At 44.1% G+C, this 6,467-nt stretch overlaps 1 pseudogene; it reads right to left on the bottom strand.

Annotated features, from left to right (window-relative positions):
* Positions 1 to 5,087: 5,087 nt before the first annotated feature.
* LOC117754015 lies at positions 5,088 to 6,230 on the bottom strand (annotated as a pseudogene).
* Positions 6,231 to 6,467: the final 237 nt, after the last annotated feature.

The following is a 6,467-nucleotide window of genomic DNA, read 5'->3' as shown; positions in this document are numbered from 1 at the left end:
TCATTTCTGGACTCGCATTGTTCATCTTTATATACATGGTTGAAACATATCTTATCAGTCGGAAATAAAAATGGCAGTGTGGGTGTGTGTGTTCTTTCAGGTCTTACACACATTCTGACCAAATCTTGCAGCACCTTTTTTTGGATGTCTTTAAATGTTTTGGTGGCGGCAGCCTCCAGTCTTCTACCTCTTCACTTTAACGACGCTTTAAAACCTTTTACAGCCGATTGCTAACACCAGCTGTCGATACACACTACTGACGTCAGCAGTCCTCAGAAATCACTCCTATTATAATGGAGTGTCATAATGTGCATCCAAGTCACTGTGCAATTGAATAACAATGATAATAAAAAAATACAGGGAATCATCCATCAAAGATCAATGCTACATCACCACGCGTGTTGAGAACCTCCACAGGGCACCATTAACCAGCATCAGGAACTGTTTAATCCCAGTTCCACTCACAGACCCAAGTGCTTTTCAGACCAAGGAGCAAAATGTCAAAGGACCCCTCCCAGTGAATGTGCCGTTTCTTATGTACCATCACATACCACTTGATGTTGCTGGGCAACTAATGCCAGAAAATAGCAAGGGTGAGAATGGAAAAGGGAAAGTGCAGCGCAGGGAATGACAGAGGAAGGAGGAAACTGCAGCAGCACATAAGGTGTCTTTTTTTTTTTTTAATGAGCTGAGCAAAAGGGCAGGAAGGCAATTCTAGAACAAAATGCTTCAGAGAAGAGAGGAGCAGAGAGAGCAGCAATGGAACCATTTTCATGCTTAATGTAATGTCAAGCCCCGACAGGACAAACACTGGCTTATCGCCTTTTAGGATATATGGGTGGCAGCCTATTGTCTGTCACTCATTGTTTTAAGGTAGCAGCAGCAACAGCAGTAGGAGGGGTTCCTGTATGTAATGAAGTCAATTGATCCAAAAATCAATGCTTTTCTTACCAGAGCACAAATGCATTATCATATAATAGTTCACATAGAGCTTCACCATAAAGTTCGTTATCAAATAAATGAATAAAAGCTGTATCTGGTTATATTTTCGTAGGTTTATGGTGTCTGTTTTAGCTTTGTGCAATTTTCCTTCATGGTGTGTATGTGTGGAAGCGTACATGCATGTGTGTGTGTGTGTGTGTGTGTGTGTGTGTGTGTGTGTGTGTGTGTGTGTGTAATAATTGCCGATGAGAGCCGGCTTATTTGTATTCTCTGTAGGTGATGTGGGGTCGAGAGTGTCCGATGCAAGACAGGTGTATTTCCATCTGAAATCTGTTAATGTGGAATTCTACCCCTGAGCTGAAATCCGAGTGTAGAAGCGCGTCTTCATAAACATCAGTTAACCCGGTTGTGCTTGAACCCAGCTGGGATGTTCTCATGCGTCATGTCACAGCAGAGGAGGGGAACTTTTGAACGATTCAAGTGCATATCTCAAATTAACCCAGCTCAAAGTCCAAGTGGCCCTCTCAGCTTCTTTGGTTGCCTCAGATTTCCCTCTGGTTTGCACAAGTACTGCTCTGCTGGTGGCTTGCAGCACTTTTTTCTCAGAAGGGGTATCGAGAAGGGACACTCCAGTCAAGCTTCATTTTCTTTTCATCTCATCTCATTCAACATTCTCTAGATCCCATCAACCACCGCCTGGGGTTTCTAGAGTTTCCTTTACTATGCAGCCACACCCCCTTTCAACATTGATAACATCACACAGGGTTAAACGCAACACAGACTCTCATTCATATCACATCACTCCAATCTCTTACTATGGTTGGCAATACATTTAGTTCATTTTTTAAATTAAATCTCTCCTGATTTAATATGTGATGGTGCAGTATTACACCCAAATATTTTGCAGGCAGGATATGGTTCTGATTGATTCCATTATGTGTCACCACTGTGACTAACTGCTGCACTTTCAGGTGGCTGTTCCAGTGTGTTTGGTGGGATTTACAACATGTGGTAAAACCTGCAATGAAACCTGCCTTTTAATAAGCAGCTAAGCCACCTAAAAGATTTTTACTGACACTGCTTTAAGTGCAGTTTGACAGAGTCACGGGAGCATCTGATGCATCAGCAGTTTCCTGCAAAACTCAACTATATACACAGAATCTCCTGTCAACCGACAGTCTGTCTGTGTTTGTGAAGCATTATGTCAGTGACCCAGATCATCCTGCTGAACTGGTCCTTCAGTAACTGTGGTGTGCAGGGAGATGGGGAGGTCATAGACGCCTCTCCTTGAATAAGCTGAATGCAGATTAGGGCCATGCTTTGCAGATACTTGATACCTCGGGGATATGTGATGTTTTTCAAAGTGTTCCACAGCTCATTAACATATGTGACAAGTGTAGGAGCAGAAACTCCCGAGGCAAAGGTTGTGTTGTCACCAAGCCTGTTTGGACGGACGGACATGCTTCCTCTCAGCTGTGTGTTCTTACCAGTTTGGAGATGACAAATAACATTAAACAGCAAGTCCTTCATGCTTATTTAAAGCTGCAGGGGGTCGTGTTTAGAGCAATAGCATTGGAAGACAACACTGTGGTTGGTATTGCTAAATCTTGTTTACCAAGACCCAGATTGACTCCCTCATGACACTTCTTTCTCCCCAGACAACTCATTAGACGTCCTCATGGGCAAATTAATGCAGATGAACACACATGCAAAACACACACACACGCACGCACGCACGCACGCACGCACACACACACACACACACACACACACACACACACACACACACACACACACACACACACACACACACACACACACACACACACACACACACACACACACACACACTTATCCCTCAGTGATGCATTAACCTTTAAGCAACAGCTCACGTCTGATATGTGAAATCTGCTGCCATTAATGTCCTGTGTTTCTTTAAATAATGGACACATTATAGACCTAAGCTCTTTTATGAGTTCGCTACAGAGCGACTGCTGTTGAGGACTCCTTAAGAGTCGGAGCCCTTTCCAGGTGTGAACAAGCAGAGATGAGACAGATGTTTAAAATTAGCACTCTCCATTAAATGGCCTATAATGGAGTGTTAAATAATGCAGAGGCGTTACACATAGATGGACATGTGGGTGAAACACAAACAAAAGTGTCTTAGGAACAGAACAGCTGCAGTGCTCTTTGGCTTTGATTCTACAAATCTCCGGATGTTACTGGAATTAAACACACCGTTATTCTAAAACATTTTTAATCATTTTGTCCTAATTGTGCTCCAGTTTTGAACTTTTTATGACACTTATTGTATTTAGACTTTTTTTGCTTTACCTTTGTGAAACGTTCTGTTGTAAGTATTGTTTACATTATGCACTTCTGATTTATCTTTGCATTTTTAGTTCATTATTTCCTCTTTTATTTTAACTTTTTATAAACTTGTATGTCTCTCTCTGTGTCTCAATTCAATCCTTCAGAGGACGTTGTCTATGCAGCCCATGAAGCCTCCTTCTTAGGCCCCATAGACTGTGAAGGGCGAACCAAAATGAGGCAGTCTGGTCAAGAGACAGATTATTGGCATCAACAACTTGTCCTATCCTTATTGTTGTCGCCTAGCAACAGAGCTGCACATTAGGATTTTTTTTAATTGCCCTTGGATTTTTAATGTTTCCTGTTAGTTGTCTGGTTGAGTTGAAGTATGATACTAACTCTTACCGCTTTGATAATTCATTTGTCAACGAGGTGCAATGAATCCCTGGCATGGGTTGGAACGGGAAGGACCCACCCGCTGGAGCCTTTGTATCTCAGGGTGGAAATAATGCATTTATTGGCCGCATTAGAAGGAGCTGGGATAGCCTAGTTGCACCACTGTCACACAATCGGTCTTCAGGATGCGGCCCATGAATTGAGACACACCTAAGGTCTCTGTGCTTCCCACTCTCCTCTGTCAGTCACTTTAAGTTTGCCTGCTTGCTTTATCAAATACCTTGGCCTACGGAGTCTGAATTTGGGTCTTCATCTTGCATTGGACGTGACACATTTGGTGTTTTGATGGTGTTGGGGGAGAGCACCGTCTAACAAGTCGGTCCTAAATGGTGTTCAACTGGGTTGAGATCTGGTGCCTGTGCCACGGCATGGGATTCTACAGCACAGCCTGGAGTCCTCAAACACAATCTTCTGAAAGAATATAGAAATTAGCCCATTGGTCTCCTCTAGTAGGTCTATTTAATTTTAATTCCCCCAATTTACCTGTCTGAAGTAGCTCTATTAAACCTGCTCCATCATACTGCTGTTAAGACATGGCATCATTCCCAAATCTATTTTATAGTTTGGATTTAAATAATTCCTTTCATCAGTTCACCAAAAACTAGAGGCCATGCTTGTCTAATTAACATGCAAACATGGATGTAAGCCTATTTCCTTTTGAATGCCAAAGATTCCTTTAAACTCTAAAGCAGGATGAGTCGAAGGATCTCATTGGTAGGCACTGCTTAAAGTGATTTATTGAAAAGCTGTTTCATTCCCTGTAGCTTTAAAGTATGACAGGGGATTTTTTTCCTACCTGCCATGGAGGGAGCGCTGTGCTGTAGTCTGAACACAGCACGTCACCTGAGAACAGTACACTGCTTAAAACATAGCAGATATAATGCATGAACTCTCAACTAAAGTAAAAGACCCATAACTTTGCTGCTGTGAGTAAAAATGGGAAGTAACAAAGAGCATAAGAAAATGCAACAAACACCAAATACAGCAAGTATCTGTGGGTTAAGAGAACATGAGAAGAACTACTGTCAAATCCTTCTAATAAAGTTTTTAGAAATAAAGTTTCTATCCTACACCAGTGGTAAAAGTTACCTACAGGGGAGCGTTATGATAAAGTTCTGCATCTAACTGCATGAGGCTGGCATCACTACATTCAAGAACTGATCTTACAATAGACAAGTTCTTTGAGTCATAAAGAGTTTGAGTTCCACATACAGAGTATGGCGGTGGTGTTGCTCAGCATGCACACAGCCCTCTGGACCTTGGCCAGGTCTCCACCAGGAACCACAGTGGGCGGCTGGTAGTTGATGCCGACCTTGAAACCAGTGGGGCACCAGTCCACAAACTGGATGGTGCGTTTGGTCTTGATGGTGCCGATGGCAGCGTTGACATCTTTGGGCACCACATCTCCACGGTACAGGAGGCAGCAGGCCATGTATTTACCATGGCGAGGGTCACATTTCACCATCTGATTGGCTGGCTCGAAGCAGGCATTTGTGATCTCAGACACCGTTAATTGCTCATGGTAGGCCTTCTCAGCAGAGATGACAGGAGCGTAGGTGACCATAGGGAAGTGGATACGGGGATATGGCACCAAGTTGGTCTGGAACTCGGTCAGATCAACATTGAGGGCACCATCGAAACGGAGGGAAGCAGTGATGGAGGACACAATCTGACTCATCAACCTGTTCAGGTTGATGTAGGAGGGATGCTCGATATCGAGGTTCCTGCGGCAGATATCGTAGATGGCCTCGTTATCTACCATGAAGGCACAGTCAGAGTGCTCCAGGGTGGTGTGGGTGGTCAGGATGGCATTGTAGGGCTCCACCACAGCGGTGGACACCTGGGGGGCTGGGTAGATGGAGAACTCCAGCTTGGACTTCTTACCGTAGTCGACGGACAGACGCTCCATCAGCAGTGAGGTGAAGCCAGAGCCGGTGCCACCTCCGAAGCTGTGGAAAACCAGGAAGCCTTGAAGACCAGTGCACTGGTCAGCCTGAAGACAGAGAGGTTGACGGATTAAATATGAGAGACAATATTATGATTTAGTCTGACGTTTGTCAAAATTAATAAAAGTTTAACTCCTGATGTAAAGTTACCCACCAGTTTGCGGATCCTGTCCAGCACCAGGTCAATGATCTCTTTGCCAATGGTGTAGTGTCCACGGGCGTAGTTGTTGGCAGCATCCTCTTTACCAGTGATCAGCTGCTCAGGGTGGAACAGCTGGCGGTAGCTTCCATTGCGTACTTCATCTGAAGAGACAGAGTCAGTCAGAAATGACTCAAGAGTTATGATTTTAAGGAAATCAGAGTAACCGTGGTTTCTACTTTTCACAACAGTTTACCGATGACAGTGGGCTCCAGGTCGACAAAAACAGCTCTGGGGACGTGCTTTCCAGCTCCGGTCTCACTAAAGAAGGTGCTGAAGGAGTCATCTCCTCCTCCAATGGTCTTGTTGCTGGGCATCTGTCCATCCGGCTGGATCCCATGTTCCAGGCAGTAAAGCTCCCAGCAGGCATTGCCAATCTGGACAGCGGCCTGACCAACATGCACGGAGATACACTCACGCTGCGGAAAGAAGAGAAATATGATTCAACCATGTGCATTTATTTATTTTCTTTGAAGAATTGTTCTCACACTTTTAAGGACTTGCCTCCGCTGTATCATTAGCTGCATTCCTCTCTGACATTTTTCAAACATTTGCTCCAGAGAGGAGACAACGTCGTCATGCGAGCGAAACAAGGCACAGGATTGGCTGGTTTA

This window comes from Hippoglossus hippoglossus, chromosome 20, assembly GCF_009819705.1.
Source record: "Hippoglossus hippoglossus isolate fHipHip1 chromosome 20, fHipHip1.pri, whole genome shotgun sequence".
Lineage (NCBI taxonomy): Eukaryota > Metazoa > Chordata > Actinopteri > Pleuronectiformes > Pleuronectidae > Hippoglossus > Hippoglossus hippoglossus.
Note: the sequence above shows the minus strand (reverse complement) of the source record. Positions and strands in the feature narration are given on the sequence as shown.